General features: G+C 35.1%; 1 protein-coding gene and 1 pseudogene across 1 annotated transcript in view; one reads left to right on the top strand and one right to left on the bottom strand.

The window, feature by feature from the left end:
• Positions 1 to 4,252: 4,252 nt before the first annotated feature.
• LOC141372706 (small ribosomal subunit protein uS19-like) overlaps positions 4,253 to 20,076 on the bottom strand; it is a 47,733-nt gene continuing 31,909 nt past the window's right edge. Inside the window, exons 3-4 of the mRNA XM_073892665.1 lie at positions 6,021 to 6,117; positions 4,253 to 4,320 (exon numbers count right to left, since the gene is read on the bottom strand). The gene's annotated coding sequence lies outside the window, so the exon portion shown is untranslated. The remainder of the gene's footprint in view (positions 4,321 to 6,020; positions 6,118 to 20,076) is intronic.
• Positions 16,401 to 16,824, top strand: LOC112823650 (large ribosomal subunit protein uL14 pseudogene; annotated as a pseudogene).

Here is a 20,076-nt window from a genome sequence, read left to right as displayed (position 1 = left end):
AGTACTGTCATCTGTAAAATAAAGCTGTGAGAACTGCTGGGGCGCCTGGGTAGCTCAGTCGTTAAGCGACTGCCTTCAGCTCGGGTCATGATCCCAGGGTCCTGGGATCAAGCCCCACACTGGGCTCCCTGCTCACTGGGAAGCCTGTTTCTCCCTCTCCCACTCCCCCTGCTTGTGTTCCCTCTCTTGCTGTGTCTCTGTCAAATAAATAAATAAAATCTTAAAAAAAAAAAAAAACCTGTGAGAACTGCTGAAATTTAAGGTTTCTTTTAACTGCAAGATTTTCTGTGTCTATTATCTATGTTTATTTTAAGAGAAACAGATGGGTAACAGGCACTTCTGCTGAAGGAAATGTGAAAGAAAACAAAAAGTCAGTACTAATGATAGCTAACCATTATATGGAAGAAGGAAATCTAGTTATTCTGCTTTTGATTCTGTGCTATTTCTTTTAAGTAATTATACTATCAGTTCTTGATTCTAAAACACTCATTTTCATTGATCTTATCTAAATGTGCCAAATAAAAAGGATCCATTTTTTTCCTTATTAGAAAATTGCTAAATGTTCATTGTTTTAAATATAAAAATTCACAAAAGGAAAATAAAAATTATCTATAATCCTATCACCTTGACATAACCATAACTAACACTTTCTATATAGGAATATGTATGTGAAGTAAGTTCCCAGATATTGTCTTACCAACTGGTACTGAGGAACTTTAAGAATGTCTTCCTGTTTAGAACTGTTCAACTACATATTCTCAGTGGTCAAATTGAAACTGGCAGCACAAGAATAATCACTTTCAAACAAGTAATTATTAAGGCCCAAGAATCCATACTGGGAAAACTGGTATAGTGAGGGAAGAAAAAAATAAACTCCTACCCTATAATTTGCTGAGCAGAATGGACCAAGAAATTGAGTGCCCCAATTAAAAGAGTTCCACTTATTCATTACCCTACTAAATGGCATGCCTGCTTAATTGGAATAATCAGCAAGACAGAGACTTAGTTCAGTGCATTTGAATGACTCCTGATAATAGTTAACTGGCATGCCCATCTCATTTAAGTGGAACACCTGGTGTTATCTCTCAGCCCTGCTCCCAGGAGCTGGCTCTATATAATATTTACTCACATAAATGTCTATGGGGCAAAGTTTTTATTGTTTCCTTACTGCTACACCTTAGGGATTGCTAACAAAGTTTTATCCAGGTTTAGTTTCCTCATAGACCTTTATCAAATAATTGCATATTTCACACTGAAAATCCAGAGTGGTAGACTGAGGTTAATGACACATTTAGAGCTTTACTAAAAAGTATATTCTTAAAGAGAGTACCTTCAGTATTATGCAGTATTTATTCTGCAGTCTTAAAATTATATATTTGATGTCACAGTCAGCTATTACAGTAAAATTTCACTGATAAGAATGACAAAGAAACATAAAATGTCAACCTCAAATGAGTTTAGTTCAAATTATCCAATTAAATTTTAACTGCTAGAAAACAGATTCTCTACTAAACCTGCTTCTTTAGACAAATAACCATTAAGGCTACTTTTATGGTGGGGATAAATAATGTAGAAATTTCATTCAATTCAAATCTTACAATCTAAAAAAAAAATCTTTTTCAATTTATCTCAATACCATGATCTGAAAAGTCCTTAGTATTTTTATGATTTAAGTACAAAATATATGAAAGCCTACTGGTATCTTACAACCATTGAAATATATGCAGCACTTAAATGATTTTTTAATATCACACAGTTTCTTGGCAAGATAGGAACTAATGCAGATTACCAGCTCTCTCCTAAACCCAATCCTAGTGAAGTGACAGAATCAACAAGGAAACTGTTGGATTTAAGAAACTAATAGCCAACTTTTATGAAATTTTTATTTATAAAAAAAGAGAAATAAATTTTTATTTATGTCCCTTTGCTAGGAAATGGCAGCCCAGAGTGGAGAGAAAGACCAAAGGAAAATTTCTAATTATGTTATTTTCCTCCTCCACATTGCACTGTACTGCACATTGCTCATGTGAGCCATGAACAAATAAGTACAACAGGTAATGTCAGGGTAGCTGTCATAGGTGGGGTTTTTCTGAGGCAGATGTTAAGGTAGAGTTTGAGGTACAATGCATTTATTAAAGACCAATACCTATGAAAAGAGGGAGGATAAAGCAGGCTTGAACAGGAGAAATCAAAATATGATGCAGGCCCAGCACATTTCTGACCTAGCAAGCAGATAGTCTGGGAGCAAGTTTCATGTCCTGCATCAAGATGAAATGGCGAAATGGCCAGGTATTACCTACCTCTCACTCGCTCGTGACCAGTTGTGAATTTCTCTGGAAAAGGCATGAACTTGTTGAGGCAGCTCTGTGCTTCTGAGGAAGACCATGAAAGAGCTGACTACTGAAGGCTCACCATACTTCTAACAGATAGGCAGTAAATCCTTCCCTGAAGTGGGGTCTGGGTGGTACAGCTCCTATCTACCACAGTGGGCTACTGGCTAGCAAGGATGTGAGTAAAGAACAGTATTTGCAGACAGACCTATAGTCCCTTAGCACTTCTAATTTGATCCTTATTCTTTCTACTCTCAGGATTAAATTATCATAGTTAAGAAAGATTTGGAAAAGGAAAGTACAGATCAATTTTACTGAAGCATATAAAAGCAACAATTATAAATAAAATATTGTTGAATTAAATATACATGTCTAAATATATGTATTTCACTTCCGTAAATGAATCCATGTGTTAGAACCACTGGTACACAATAACCAAGTGACTTCTCCAGCATTGCCCGCTGTAGCTATCTAGGCTCCCCAGTGATACAAAATTCATGTGGCAGCAATATTTATTGTGGAGTGATTCCTCAAAGAATTAAGTTAAGAGCAAGGCCTAAAAACATAATAAACAGATAACTGCAGGAACCGCTTGGCAACAGTGGACTTACTGTTTGTAGTTTATAGTGGTTCTGAATGTCTAGGACATGTATTTACTTGCAGTTTTGCTGTGCATATGACTTGAAAAAATATGCATGGCAGACAGGCAAGTAAGATAAGCCAAAAACCACCACACGATGAGGTGGTAGTAGTAGTCAGAATATTTGGAATTGTATTTATTTATTCACATTGGAAATCCCTGCAAATCTAATTTGTTTACATAAAATGTAAAACGGTTTAGAAATAAAGCCCACTGTGAGAGTGGATATAGAAGGAAAATATTTGGGGCGCCTGGGTGGCTTGGTCGTTAAGCGTCTGCCTTCGGCTCAGGTCATGATCTCAGGGTCCTGGGATCCAGCCCCACATCGGGCTCCTTGCTCGGCAGGAAGCCTGCTTCTCCCTCTCTCACTCCCCCTGCTTGTGTTCCCTCTTCGCTGTGTTTCTGTCAAATAAATAAATAAAATCTTAAAAAAAAAAAGAAGGAAAATATTTGATAAGGCCAAAGAGAGCAATGACTGTAAGCCATAAAAAAGTAGTTCCTGTGAACACGATGTCAGTGTTCACATGCTGGGGTTATTGAGGAGCCCTCAAGATATGTTTCTTTGTGTCAAAATCTATCTCATTATCGGTCTACTTGACAACGAAGGCCATAGATTTTGAGGCACAGGATTTGAGAACAGATTTCTTCAACCACACACCAGCTGTATGACCTTGTTCAAATTACTTAGCTTTCTTCAGTTTCAACTTCCTTATTTGTAAAACAGTTAAGTAGCATACATTTATAATTTTATGATTACTAAATTAAGTAACCAATAATGTTTCTCCACATATCCCCATCCACACTACTCCTTTTCCCCACCTGCAAAATTGTATTCTTTACTTGATCATACTACAATTATACTATTACTATTTATTTATTTATAGGTATTATTTCATTGTTCCTAGATATAAATTAGCCAATTCTGGACAAACTTTTTTAAGTTCTCAGATTATTACCATTTAATGGAAAAAGAGGTATACAAAGATAAGAGTCTTAGCAAAAATCAGTAGTATATTATATAAGAAAAAATATCTAAAATCTGCATCTAAATCCAGTAGAGCTAAAATTATACTTCAAAAGTCTAAGAAATGAAAGCTTTTGGTGAAGTATTGTTGAGAAAATTAATATTTTTAGTAACTCCATTAGATTCATGAAATGTAGGATGTTTGCATTCTGTTATAATTTTAGGAGAGTAGTGTGAAATAACTCATTGTAATAATTAAAAGTCACTTTCATATGTAAAACAGGCCCAAAGACAGAATACCAAATCCAGTTTTACTTACCTTAAAGGAGCAGGAAAATTTATCAGATATATGTAAGCTGAGGCACTGACTGTTAAACTAGCATTGTCTGTAAAAGATAAAAAGCAATAAAATTTTCTTTTTTCATCAAAGATTAAGTTGTGTTGTTAATGACTACTCCTAAATATAAATTAAAATTGTCTTTGCACTTATATATCACTTACGTTTGAATAAGCTGTCACTTGGAGTTATTCCAAAATAAATAGCAAATAGACCCCCAGCATTAAAATAATGAGATAGCAATCCAACCTTCTAGGCAAATATATAATATCATTTTCCAGTAACAGAAGAAGCCTAAAGAGCAATGGAAATAGATTTCCCTAGCAATTTATGTCACTCAAATCCATTATTAATTTTGTGCCTTACCCAGCACATAGGGGTGTAGTTAAGATTAGAGCTCATTGGATAATTTAAAATTCATAGTTTCCTGAGCTTCTCAGAGTAAGGTGCTATATAAATATTAAATAGCAATAATCATGATAATGATGAAATTATTATTCTAATCTTCATCTTGCACATGCTGGAAGTAATTCTCAGGCACTTTATCACTTGGCTATGTGCACATACACACAGCCAGGGAGGTTTTGGGGGTATGGAATTCCCTTTGAAATCAATGGGAGCTCTGCAATCAAGTCAACTCAGCAGAGGAGTGGGGAGGTGGGGAAGAAAGAAAAATTGTGGTGTAACACTAAATAGAATTAAAGCAAACAAAAAGAAAAAATACAGTTCAATGGTTTCAAAATTAAGAAAAAATGAGGCAAGGCTGCTATTTTTAATTAAAAGAAATAAAATTATAAATATGATTTTATAGAAAAAGTGTAAAAAATAAAAATTTAAAAAACAGCCATGCAATTTCTTGTATAAGAAATGAAAACTCTCCATTCTTTTAAATAAGACCCAAATATGTTCATGTTTCTTTTAAGTTCCTAAACCTTATTTTAGATTTGAAAATATCTCTTCTGTATCATATTTTAAAGTCCTCTTTGTGTCTGCTGAAATTGGTTGCTGTAATAGTCCTGAAAAGAAGGTGATAAATTATATTTAAAAAGACAGCCTTCTGCATTACTGAGAACTACATCAGCACCTGTGGCCAACAAAATCATAAAAATGGATGCCTTCAGAAAAGATGTGATAAAATGTATTTCCTTACAATTAGAATAGTAGAAACCACAAATATCATCATGTTTAATACTAAAAACATGGTAGACAATGCAGGGAAGTTATCTTTATGTACTGCTATTTATATAGTTTAAAAACTGTCTCTTTCCTAATTTTATCCTCAGACCCATATTTAGCCCAGAGATGGAAACCATATTTATAGAAACAATCTTCTTCAGATTCTTTAAGATAAGAGGGCACAAACCAACACCTACAAATTTATAGTTTACTCAGCCAGCCTGTAACCATGGAAACAGATTGACCATTTACACAGAGCTAGCCCTGGCGAATTCAACCCTTCCTCCCTGTCTTGAAAACTGCTAACAATGTAATCTGATTACTTTGTCTAAGAACGTATCATCATTCAACCAACCAACCAATCAAGAATGTATATTAAAAAGTTCTTGCTACATTATTGTATAAAAAGGCTTAAAACATGTCTAACACATAAGTTTAACAAAATCCTTTCTACAGAATCTTTTATTGGAGAAAGAGATGCTGCATCAATAAGACTCTTGATTATGTGCCATCTGCCCATATTGTTCTCCACTTATTTTACCTCACACTTTATTGTTCTGGGCATCTTCAAACCTTGTGCAAACTCTGCCGTGCATATGTCCTTTATAATACTGACTTCACATCATCCTCAGCCTCCATGTAGATGTGTGAAGAATGACTACTGACAATCCTTGGAGAGAGGAGACACATCATGAGTCTTGGCTCTTAAACAGTGACAATTACCTATTTTTATTTGATATCATTATTATAAATAACCATAGTATTACATCTGCTACTTTGGTATATCTTATAGCACAAAATGAAATCTCACATACATTATTAATATTCAATCTCCTAACAGCCCTAACAGAAAAATGTCATTGCTGACTGAACAGAGAGAGTTCAAGAGAGTTCCAAGAGAATTGAAATATCTTATCCAAGGTAAAAGTATATAAATAAAAAAATATAAAGTTAGTTTATGTCTGCACCAGGATTCACTTTGATCTTTTGATCTGTCATTCACTCTGTACCTACAATTATTTAATTCCCAGGTAATATCCTAAGACAAACTAAACTTTTCTAATTAACCATATTTACCGAAAAATCAAAGTTTCTCTGTACATCTAACTTTCATCATATGTCACTTTTTCCTCTTATATGACCTGTAGAGATCATAAAATTTTTTATTATGGCATAAGCTATGTAATCAAATATCAAAGGTTAAAAGATCACACTAACAAATATCGAACAGCTCTCCTTTTGTTAAAAATCTCCTATTGAGATAAAATATATATATTAAAAATCTTTGAAACTTTCTGGCTCATGATAATAAGGGTATAATTGACATATTGGAAAAATTAATTCCTTAGTATTTTTTTAAAGATTTTATTTATTTGAGAGCGTGAGAGAAAGAGAGAGAGCACAAGCAGTGGGGAGGGGTAGAGGGAGAAGCAGACTCTCTGCTGAGCAGAGACTCGATGGGACTCGATCCCAGGACCCTGGGATCATGACCTGAACCAAAGGCAGATGGTTAATGACTGAGCCACCCAGGTGCCCCTCCCTTATAATTTTCTTAATAACATTTTATTTTCTCTAGCTCACTTCACTGTAAGAATACAGTATATAATACATATAGCATGTTTATGTTATCAATAAGGCTTCCAGGCAACAGTAGGCTACTAGTAGTTAAGTTTAGGGAGAGTCAAAAGTTATACACAGATTTTGAATACGTGGAGCATCAGTGCCCCTAGCCCCCATGTTGTTCAAGGATCAAGTGTACTTTGAAATCTACAATAGATTATATGCACATATATATGATGTACATATAATAAATGCACATATATGTTTAACATGAGGAAAAGACATCTCCCTTGATATCATTTAAGTAAATAAATTTTATTGGCATAGAACTTTCAGACTTTTTAAAATAAAGTTGAAAGTTGAAAAGTGTAAAGAATTTCAGAACTCTTTAGGTATAACACTGCAAGTTATTTATAACTCTGATTTATTTTAAGCCAGTGGTAAACTGATCCCACATGTAAAATGAGTCAAACTCTTTCAAAACATTAAAAGTGTATTAAAGGAGAAGAAACTGTACTAAATAGTTCCTGCTGCTCTACAAGATTTAATTTTTCACAGTACGAAAAATTTATTTCCTCCAAGAGAGTGACTTACTTGTCAAGGCTCACTATATTATTAGATATATTTGTATTGGACCTAAGCCTAGAAATATGGTTTAAGAACTTAAATTTATAGAAACTCTCATATGTCTCCTTGTATATCCAAGGCCCTTTACAGAGGCTCTTTTAAAAAAAAGTACTTTTACGGGCACCTGGGTGGCTCAGTCGTTAAGCATCTGCTTTCAGCTCAGGTCATGATTCCAGGGTCCTGGGACCAAGCCCCACGTCGAGCTCCCTACTCAGAGAGGAGCCTCCTTCTCCCTCTCCCACTCCCCCTGCTTGTGTTCCCTCTCATGCTCTGTCTCTGTCAAATAAATAAAATCTTTAAAAAAAAAAAAAGTACTTTTACTGCCTATCAGGTAAGACCAAAATAGATATTTAAAAAGATATTTAAATCATTTATAGAGCATTTTCATTAGTTAAAAAGAAAACAGTATTTTTAGGATTTTTAATGTTTTAATATCATATCAGTTTTCTATTGTTGCATAACAAATTACCACAAACATAGCACTTTAAAAACCATTTATTATTTCACTGTTGTAAAGGTCAGAAATTTGATCTTAGGGTATGAGAAGCCAAAATCAAAGTGTCAGCCAGCTGACTCTTATCTAGAAACTCTGGGGAAAATCCACTTCCAGGCTCATTCAGATTGTTGGCCGAATCTTGTTACATGTGGTTGTAGGACTGGAGTACCTGTTTCCTTGGGTGACTGTCAACTAGGAGTGGCTCTCAGCTTTTAGGGAGTGCATTTCCGTTTTGCCATATAATATGGTAACATAATCATGGAAGTAACACCAAAGGGTGGAAGTCATGGGAGCCATTTTAAAATTCTGATGACCATAAACATGTTATTAAAATCTTAGTAGTTAAAAGAGCACATGATTAATAGAACACTATATTAATGTTAGTTTTAAAGAATAACAAGTTTGGCTTAAAAATAAAACCCAAATGAAGGCAAAAAGCTATTAATAGTAATTTTAATTATGTGTAAAATTTCAACATAATGATATACATACAACATATAAATGGTAATAGCTTTATACAAAAGGTATCAAAGACATTAATCTACATGCAAATCATCTAAATAAACCATCTAAATTTTAATCTGTAAGACAAATATTGTAGATAAAAACAGAAAAGTAAAAATGGCTTCACCACATGAATTTTTTAAATTATTTGAAAGTGTCAGTTATATTTAACAGCAACCATGCTAAGATAAATTAGTGCTGAGGTAAAATTTATATGTAAGAAAATCTAAAAAGATTATATTTTGACTTTCTATAAAAGCTGTCAAAATCTTTTTCACCCTGCAATGACATGGATGGAGTTAGAGAGTATAATGCTAAGTGAAATAAATCAGTCAGAGAAAGACAAATATCATATGATTTCACTCATATGTGGAATTTAAGAAAAAAAAAAGAAAAAGAAAAAAAGAGAGAGAGAAACCAAGAAACAGACTCTTAACCTGTAGAGAACAAACTGATGGTTCCCAGAGGGGAAGACAGTTGGGGGGATGGACAAAATAGGTGATGGAGATTAAGGAGGGCACTTGTTGTAATGAGCACTGGGTGATGTATGGAAGTGTTGAATCACCATATTGTATATCTGAAACTAATATAACATTGTATGTTAACTATACTGGAATGTTTTTAAAAATTATAATGAAGGAGAAGTCAAAAATTTAAAAAAAACTTTTTCACCCATTTCCTTCTTAGCATCCTCAAAAAAAATCAATAAAATTAAAAAATAAATTTTAAACACTTTACCTTTAATTCGATTATGAAACAGACACTATCTACAATTAAAATAGTATGATTATCTACAAATGGAATGGAATGAAATCAAGAAAAATACCAATTACCATATATACCAGCCAAAAGGTCTGAAAAGATACATTATTCTTAAGTATTATGAGCTAAAAATAATTTACATAACCCTCAAAAACTCCAACAATACCCCCTTTCTTGAAGCCATGTGCAAACATCATTGACAGGTCAATGGCAAAATCAGGGAAAATTTCCTCCTACTGGTCCTTAGGGAAAGTGGAGATAAAACTCAAACATGCTGTCCTTTTCAATTTTCTGTAACTCTCCCTGCAACTAAGGGAAGTAGCAAGAACTTGAAGAGTGAAAGAGAAGCCATCATCACCATACAGCTATTAACTAAAGTCAGTTCAGCAGAAATAAGCATAAAATCAATAGTTCAAAATACTGGTGGCTATCCCATAAAGTCAAGAGAAATGTCTGCTTGAGATGCTCTTCCTCTAAATTATATTAATTTTTTTAAAAGATTTTATTTATTTATTCATGAGAGACACACAGAGAGAGAGGCAGAGGCAGAGGGAGAAGCAGGCTCCCCAAGGAGCAGGGAGCCTGATGTGGGGCTCGATCCCAGGACCCCGGGATCATGACCTGAGCCACAGGCAGATGCCTAACCATCTGAGCCACCCAGGTGCCCTAAATTATATTGATTTTTTTTCATTATTCATGTCATTCAAATCTCTGCTCATACATAACCTGCCGATGGCTACCTTCCCTGACCAACTTATCAAAAACAATACCCCTCAAAAAACATATACACACATCTCATCACCTTTTATTCCCTTAATTGCTTTAATTCATATACCATTAATTATTCCTAAAATCATGTTTACCACCTTTCTGACTAGAATATAAGCTCTAACAGCGGAAGAAGGAATTTCTCCTGTATTTTTTACTGTTTTTTCCTAGCAATTACAATAATGCCTGGTGTATGTTGGGCATTCAATATATAATGAATGGGTGACAAATATTAAAATATTCTTAAATGTGTACTTGGAAAAAACATCAAATTCGTAACAGCAGTTCTATAGAAAGATCAAAGAGATAGGTACATAAGTAGACAGATAATTATGGGAGGGAAGAGAGAGACAGAGACAGAGAAGGGAGGGAAAGACATGGAGACAGAAAGAGTGAGATGGAAAGACAGAGAAAGCAAACATGTCCCACAGGCTATGGTTTGCCTCTTTATTTTCTTATGGGAAAGATCCAAAGAGGACTATAACCTTGGGACAAATCTGTATTTCTTTTATCAAAAATTTGAGGCTAAAAAATGACAAAATATTAACAAATGTTTATTCTGAATGGTAGTTACACAAGTATTTGTAATATACTCTATATTGTTTGACAGTTATAAAAAATTCACACTTTAAATATTTCAAACTTTTAAATATGCACAGCAAAGCAAACCATCAACAAAACAAAAAGGCAGCCTAATGAATGGGAGAAGACATTTGTAAATGATATATTCATTAAGTGTATACTAAGTACATAATATCCAAAATATAAAGAACTTATACAACTCAACACCAAACAATCCAATTTAAAAATGGGCAGAGGGGGGCACCTGGGTGGCTCAGTCGGTTAAGTTTCTGCCTTTGGCTCAGGTCATGATCCTGGGGTCTTGGGACAGAGCCCCACATCCAGCTCCCTGCTCAGCAAAGAGACTGCTTCTCCCTCTCCATCTGCCTGCCACTCTGCCTACTTATGCTCGCTCTCTTTCTCTGTGTCAAATAAAAAAATCTTAAAAAAAAAAAACAAAAATGGGCAGGGGACCTGAATAGACATTTTTCCAAAGACATTCAGTTGGCCAACAGACACATAAAAAATATGCTTAACATCACTCATCATTGGGGGAATGCAAATCTAAACAACGATATAGCACCTCACACCAGTCAGAATGGCTGGTATCGAAAAGACAAGAAATAATGAGTATTGGCAAGAACGTGGAGAAAAAGGAATGCTAATTCACTGCTTATGGGAATGTAAATCGGTGCAGTCACTACAGAAAACAGTATGGAGGTTCCTCAAACAATTAAAAATAGAAATCCCACAAGATCAAGTAATTCCACCACTGGTTATTTACCCAAAGAAAATGAAAACACTAACTCAAAAAGATATCTGCACCCCAAGTTTAACTCAGCCTTATTTACAATAGCCAAGATATGGAAGCAAACTTAAGTGTCCACTGATAGATAAATGGGTAAGGAATATATGGTATGTATATACAATAAAATATTAGCCATAAAAAAGAATGAAATCTTGCTATTTGCAACAACACGGATGGACCTAGAGGGTATCATACTAAGTGAAATATGCCAGACAGAGAAAGACAAATACCATAGGATTTCACTTATATGAGGAATCTAAAACAAAACAAATGAACAAACAAAAAGACTCCTAAATACACAGAACAAACTGGTGGTTGCCAGAGGAAAGGTGGGTGGAGGGATGGGCGAAATAAATAAAGAAATGACATATAAACTTCCAGTTATAAAATAAGTAATTCACAAAGATGAAAAGTATAGCCTAGGGAATATAGTCAATAGGATTGTATAAGATTGTATGGTGACAGACGGCAACTACACTTATTGTGGAGAATACTGAGCTATGTATATAATTTTCCAATCAGTGTGTTGTACACCTGAAACTTAACACTGTATGTTACTTATACTTCAATTTAAAAAATATTTCAAGCATACGAATTTAACTCAAAAATAACAAAAAAAATTTTTACTGATTAAAGATTAATGAAAGAAAATACATCTATATACATAACAGCAATAACAACAGTAAATAGATGATATAGGAGAAAGTAAAAGGATCCTTAAAATGAAAATACAAACAAAATAAGTGATGGTAATAAGAATATGTATTATATAATGTGTAATACATTATAGTATGTAGGACTCATAACTCCCAATTTCAAAGCTTACTACAAAGCTCCAGTAATCGAGACAGTGTGGTATAGTCATAAGGCTGGACATTTAGATCACTGAAATAGACATAAGAGTCCAGAAATAAATTCATACACTGATGTCCAACAGTAAAGCCACGACAATTCACTGGGAAAGAGTCACTTATTCAATGAAAACCTCAGTTATAGCTATACAGTTATAAATATATATAGTTATATATATGTGTGTGTGTATATATATATAGCCTAAAATATAGACATAAATGTAAAAACTAAAATTAGAATATTCTTAGAAGAAAACATAAGCTTAAATTTGTGATCTTGGATTAGGCAAAGCATTCTTTTTTTTTTTTTAAAGATTTTATTTATTTATCTGCCAGAGAGAGAATGAGAGAGAGAGAGAAAGCACCAGCAGGGGGATCAGCAGGCAGGTGGAGAAGCAGAAAACTCTGTGCTGAGCAGGTAGTCTGATGCAGGACTCAATCCCAAGATCCTGGGATCATGACCCGAGCCGAAGGCAGACACTTAACCGACTGAGCCACGCAGGTATATGTAGGCAAAGAATTCTTACAGATGACACTAAAAGCCTAGATTACAAGAGAAAAAAATGGGTAAACTAGACCTCATCAAAATAAAAACTTCTGTGCTTTAAAAACACTAAGAACATGAAAAGACAATCCACAGAATGAGATAAAATATGTACAAATCATGTATGTGATAAGGAACCTGTATCCAGAATATATAAAGAACTCTTACAACTCAGTAATTAAAAAAATCCAATTTAAAAATTGGACAGAGGACCTGAATAAACAATTTCTCCAAAGAAGAGACACAAGTAGTCAATAACCACGTGAAAAGATATTTAACATGATTAATCACCTAGAAAATGCAAATCAAACACAAATGAAATACTTCTTCACAGTCACTTATTGCCTATAAATAAAAAGGCAGGCAACAAATATTAACAAAAATGTAGAGAAACAGGAATTCTGATATGTTGCTGGTGGGAATATAAACTGGTGCAGCTGCTTTGTAAAACAGTTTGGAAGTTCCTCAAAATGTTGAGCATTGTATGTTTAACAAAATGTTACCATATGACCCAGTAATTCCACTCCTGGGTATACAACCAAAAGAAATAAAAACATACAACCTACAAAAACTTGTACATGAGCGTTCTATTCAGCCTTCAAAATAACAAAAACAAGTGAAAACAATAGAAATGCCTATCGACTTATAAATTAACAAAACGTGTTTATTGAATGGAATACTATCTGGCAATGAAAGGGAATGAAGTGATGATATATATACACTAGATGAACCTCAAAAACATTACGATAAGTGAAAGAACCCAGACAGAAAAGACCAGATATTTTAAGATTCCATTTATATGAAATTCCCAGAATCGACAATTCTTAACAAGACAGAAATTAGAGCAATGTTTACCTAGAGTGAGCGTACTGGTGGGAAAAATGAAAACTGTAAACGGGTATAGAGTTTCTTTTTTGGAGGGCAAAAATATTCTAATGTTAGGTTGATTGTTTGGTGATGGCTGGAAAGACAGTGAATGAATACTAAAAAACACCTAATTGTATACTTTAAATGAGTGACTTTAAATTGGTGAATTGTATGGTAAATAAATTGTATCTCAATGAAGCTGTTGAAAAATATAAGTAAGATTAACCCATCTATTTATTGGAAGGAAAAGGGATGTCAGACTGAAACAATATTCATTTTTTATGCAGTATTTTTAAAACTGCATCTAAAAGAAAACGGTTCAGGGGAGCCTGGGTAGTTCAGTTGGTTAAGCGACTGCCTTCGGCTCAGGTCATGATCCTGGAATCCTGGGATCGAGTCCCACATTGGGCTCTATGCTCAGCAGGGAGTCTGCTTCTCCCTCTGACCTTCCCCCCCCTCATGAGCTCTCTCTCTCTCTCTCTCAAATAAATAAATAAAATCTTTTAAAAATAAATAAAATAAAAAAGAAAATGGTTCAGAAATGTCACAAGGAACAGATTATGCAAATATACATCAGAAAGGAACAAAAAGAGTTCTTTATATCAATACCATCTAATGTAGGGGCGCCTGGGTGGCTCAGTGATTAAGCATCTGCCTTTGGCTCAGGTCATGATCCCAGGGTCCTGGGATGGAGCCCCGCATCGGGCTCCCTGCTCCGCGGGTAGCCTGCTTCTCCCTCTCCTGTTCCCCCTGCTTGTGTTCCCTCTCTCACTGTGTCTCTCTCTGTCAAAGAAACAAATAAAATCTTAAAAAAAAAAAAAAAATACCATCTAAGGTTGAACTCAAGGCAGAAAGCGTTAAGAACAAGAAGCTCTTTCTTATATGTGAAACAATCACGTAGTATAATATGAAGAGCAGCTTTGTGCCCTTTGCCCAACTTTTGCAAATTTAACTGTATGTTGTATTTGCTTCAGATTTTTTTTGTCTATTGTTCTGTATAAAACTCCATGTGTCCTCCCCTCATACTATTTCTCTGCCTCCCTCCTTTACATTTCCACATACCCTGTCTCTAAAGTAAACCGGATGCAATGTACTATCACAACAGTACTTATGGCCACACTGTTCATAAAAGGAAGAAAAAATTGTAAACTATATAAATTTATATCAATGTGTATGCTGAAGAATATCATTGCAACTCAGTATGTTATGAAAATTAAAAATGGATGAACTAAGACTACATCTACCATCTTAAAAAATATAAACATATTACTAAATGAAAAGAAAAACCAAGTTAGGGTGTTATTTATGAAATGTTCAAAATTCTGCAAAATACTATATAACATTTGAAAAATCTCTAAATACATAATAAAGTATTAAAAACAAGTTGAGAAATAATAAAAAATGAAGTCATGTATCTTTTGCTGTGCAGACTTAAATTTTAATGAAGTCAATGCATCAACTGGTTCCTTTATGGATTAAGCTTTTTTCTCCTCAAAATTATCCTTTTCAACCACTAGATGATAAATATGATAACCAATATATTCTTTTAAAATTTTTTAAAGGTTTGCTTTTTTGCATTAAGGTTTGTTTTTGTTTGTTTGTTTTTTTAACCTAGCTAGAATTGATCTTATGCACTGTGTAATTAGAATCTAAATTTAGGGGCACCTGGGTGACTTCAGTTGGTTAAGCCTCTGCCTTTGGGCTAGGATCAAGGCCCAGGTCCTTGGGCTCCCTGCTCAGTGGGGAGCCTGCTTCTTCCTTTCCATTGCCTGCTGCTCTTCTCCTTGTGAGCGCTCACTCTCTGTCAAATAAATAAATAAAATCTTTAAAAAAAAAATCTATTTTTTTTCTATAAAGTTGGTCTCTGTCCCAGAACTATTTACCATATTCTTTCTCTACTGTTGTGGAATGCCGTATTTGTCATATATCAGGGATCCATATATTAACAGACAGTTTGGGAGCTATTTTGTTACACCTATCTGTTTTTATTTATCTCCCTCCTAATACTACTCTGTCTTTATTATCATAGATTTATTGTGAGCTTACATACGATAAGGAAATTTTCTCCAACAACATGAATAACGTTTTGGCTCTTCTTGGCCCTTAGGTTTTATATATAGATATTAAGATTAGCTTGTTAAAGTTTCATTAATCTTATAATCCCTAAATGGCTTATCCCTCATTTTTTCAGAATTTTTCTACCCGTAAATACTGTTCTATAATTTTCTCCATATACACATTGCCATCTTTTATTAAGATTATCTCTAGATACTTATTCATATCTTACTTGGGAATATGTAAAGCCTTAATCAAAATACAAGGCAAACAAGTGAAATAAGACTGAGAAAGACAAATACCATATAATTTCACTCATAAAAGGAAGCTAAAAAAAAAAAAAACAAGAAAGGAGGAAAGAAAAGAATAAACAAAAAGCAGAGTCAGGCCTGTACATACAGAGAAAAAACCAAGGTTGCCAGAGGGGAGGGAAGTAGGGCCTAAAGCAAAAGTAGGGGCTTGGGCAAGAGTTAAAGATACAGCCTTCCAGTTATAAAATGAGTAAGTCATAAAAATAAAAAGCACAGGCCTCTGTCCCTTTCTGGTGTTCAAGATGTCAAAGCAAGGATGTGGTGGGTCCTCTGGTGTGAAATTCTGGTTTTCCCTGGGTCTTCCAGTAGGAGCTGTGATCAACGGTGCTGACAACACAGGAACTAAAAATCTATATATCATATCTGTGAAGGGGATCAAGGGACAACTGAACAGACTTTCTGCTTGGGGTGTGGGTGACATAGCGATGGCCACAGTGAAGAAAGGCCACCCAGAGCTCAGAAAGAAGGTACATCCAGCACTGGTAATTCGACAACAAAAGTCATATCGGGAGAAAAGATGGTGTGTTTCTCAATTTTGAAGATAATGTGGGGGTCAGAGTAAACAATACAGGTGAAATGAAAGGTTCTGTTATCAGACCAGTTGCAAAGGAGTGTGCAGACTTGTGACCCAGGATTGCATCTAATGCTGGCAGCAATGCATGATTCTTTAGTGTATTTGTTTAAAAAGAATTTTTTTAATTATTTGCTCCCCCCAAAAAAATAAAAATAAAAGGTACAGCATAAGGAATACAGCCAATGATGTAGCAGCGGTGTATGGGGACAGATGACAGCTACACTGTGGTGAACACAGCATAATGTATAGAGCTGTTGCACCATTATGTTGTACATCTGAAACTAACATAATATCGTGTGTCCACTACACTCAACTTTTTAAAAAGTATGATATAGTTTTTACTAATAAAAAAGTACTGGGCAACAATATAAACTATTAAATGCCATTATTAATGTACATTTTAGTATATTTTCTATAAGGTTTTTTTTAAAAGCATTCTGTGCCTTATTTTTCTTTTTTTTTTTTAGATTTGATTTTATTTATTTGAGAGAGAGAGAGAGAGAGCACAAGCAGGGGGAGCGGCAGACAGAGGGAGAAGCAGGCTCCCTCCCCACTGAGCAAGGAGCCCAATGTGGGACTGGATCCCAGGACCCTGGGATCATGACCTGAGTCGAAGGCAGATGCTTAACCAACTGAGCCACCCAGGCATCCCTTTTTTCTATTAGTCTTTTTTTTAATTTTTTATTGTTATGTTAATCACCATATATTACATCATTAGTTTTTGGTGCAGTGTTCCATGATTCATTGTTTGTTCATAACACCCAGTGCTCCATGCAGAACGTGCCCTCCTCAATACCCATCACCAGGCTAACCCATCCCCCTACCCCCCTCCCCTCTAGAACCCTCAGTTTGTTTTTCAGAGTCCATCATCTCTCATGGTTCGTCTCCCCCTCTGACATACTCCCCTTTTCTTCCTCTCCTGTTATCTTCTTCTTTTTCTTTTTTCTTAAAATATGTTGCGTTATTTGTTTCAGAAGTACAGATCTGTGATTCAACAGTCTTGCACAATTCACAGCGCTCACCGTAGCACATACCCTCCCCAATGTCTATCACCCAGCCACCCCATCCCTCCCACCCCCAACCACTCCAGTAACACTCAGTTTGTTTCCTGAGATTAAGAATTCCTTGTATCAGTGAGGTCATGTGATACATGTCTTTCTCTGATTGACTTATTTCACTCAGCATAACACCCTCCAGTTCCATCCACGTCATTGCAAATGGCAAGATCTTTTGAGCCTTTGCATGTTGATTTTGTCTGTAAGAAAACTTGCTTCACTTTCCCTTTTTTTAAAAGATTTTTTTTTTTTTACTTATTTTAGAGAAAGCACAAGCGTGGGGGGGAGGGCAGAGGGAGAAGGAGGGAGAGTCCCAAACAGACTCCAAGCTGAGCATGGAGCCCAGCAGGGAGACCATGACCTTGAGATCACAACCTGAAGTGCAACCAAGAGTCAAACGCCCAACTGACTATGCCATCCAGGCATCCCAAAATTTGCTTCACTTTCTTATGCATTCCAATGCTCTGTGGATTTTCTTAGATTTGCTTCTAGTTTCAACATATTTTATTACTTTATGAATATACTCCTCAAATGCTAGTTTCCTAAGAGATATATGTTAAATAAGTGTTTAAATTGTTCAAATGTTTTCCCTGTATATTTTTCTTTAATACATTAATATTATTCCATCACTAGCCAGGTTTCCCAGGATGCAGAATATGAGGTAGAAAGTTGATAGAGAATCAAGTCTTGCAAACACCATCTATGGAAGAGAAGGGAAAGAAGCAGGACTGGACAAAGGGAAAAGTTAAGCTATAATGAAATCTCAGGGGAAACACCAGACAACACCATAGGAAACTCCAAAGCTAAGACTGGATGGTATACCAGACTTTTCTCAAATTGGCAGGAGGGGGTCATGTCCTTAAACTTCCTGATGGACTAGTCATTTGATCCAAGTTGTCCAGGAAAGGGGGCTTGAAGTTGGACAAGGTGACTCTTCATCTAGTCATTTCCTGAAAATGACCAGTAGTTGAGGGTTATCTGCTAGCAGCATTCCCAGCCACTAGGACCATACTCCTTAAGCCCAGAAGAAATATCTAGTGATACGTCACAGTGTCAACTAAATATACACTGCAATAATAGATTTTATGGTGTTCAACTTAACTATTGAGATAAATGATATTTTATAAGATGTGATATTTATATATACACACTGATAAATTCAGTTTGCTAATACTTTATACTACTTTATAAACACTGCTGTTTTACTTGCTAATATTTCCTTTCCCCTCTTTAAACTTATATTCATAAGTGACAATATTCTATACTTTTTATTCATTTACTCATGGAATATTTATTGATTGCTTTCTATGTAGCATATACTGTTGGAGGTGTTTAGGATATACTTTTCAAGAATGTAATTCTGTATTTTGTTTCCACAGAAGCTAAGTATTAATTTCACTTGTTGAACATCTACAACATACTTACTTCAAAATATTTATCAGATTATTGTAGAAAATTGTTTTAATCCAGGATAAATTCTTTTGTCTTCTTTAGCAGGGTATGAAATGTGCGATAAAATTTTATTCTAGGCTCACATTGGATGGAAGATTTATTACCATTAATATGCATATGTTGTTATTAATACTGAATATGCCTTTCCTCTCTTCCCCACTCTTTCTCTCTGTGTGTGACCTTCCTTTGTCTAGCTCTTTTTTTTAAGATTTCATTTTTTTATTATGTTATGTTAATCACCATACATCATTAGTTTTTGATGTAGTGTTCCATAATTCATTGTTTGCATATAACACCCAGGGCTCCATGCAGAACGTGCCCTCTTTAATACCCATCACCAGGCTAACCCATCCTCCCACCCTCCTCCCCTCTAGAACCCTCAGTTTGTTTTTAAGAGTCCATAGTCTCTCATGGTATGTCTCCGCCTCCGATTTCCCCCCCTTCATTCTTCCCCTCCGGCTACCTTCTTTTTTTTTTTAACATATAATGTATTATTTTCTTCAGAGGTACAGATCTGTGATTCAGCAGTCTTACACACATCACAGCACTCACCATAGCACATACCCTCCCCAGTGTCTATCACCCAGCCACCCCATCCCTCCCAACCCCCACCACTCCAGCAACCCTCAGTTTGTTCTGAAATTAAGAATTCCTCATATCAGTGAGGTCACATGATACAAGTCTTTCTCTGATTGACTTATTTCGCTCAGCATAATACCCTCCAATTCCATCCACATCGTTGCAAATGGCAAGATCTCATTCTTTTTGATGGCTGCATAATATTCCAGTGTGTGTGTGTGTGTGTGTGTGTGTGTGTGTGTGTGTGTGTGTGTG

The sequence above is a fragment of the Callorhinus ursinus genome, unplaced genomic scaffold (genome assembly GCF_003265705.2).
Source record: "Callorhinus ursinus isolate GAN/ISIS: 27379988/994484 unplaced genomic scaffold, GSC_fseal_2.0 scaffold5, whole genome shotgun sequence".
Lineage (NCBI taxonomy): Eukaryota > Metazoa > Chordata > Mammalia > Carnivora > Otariidae > Callorhinus > Callorhinus ursinus.
The sequence above is the reverse complement of the archived record's forward strand: the minus strand, read 5'-3'. Positions and strand labels throughout refer to the sequence as shown.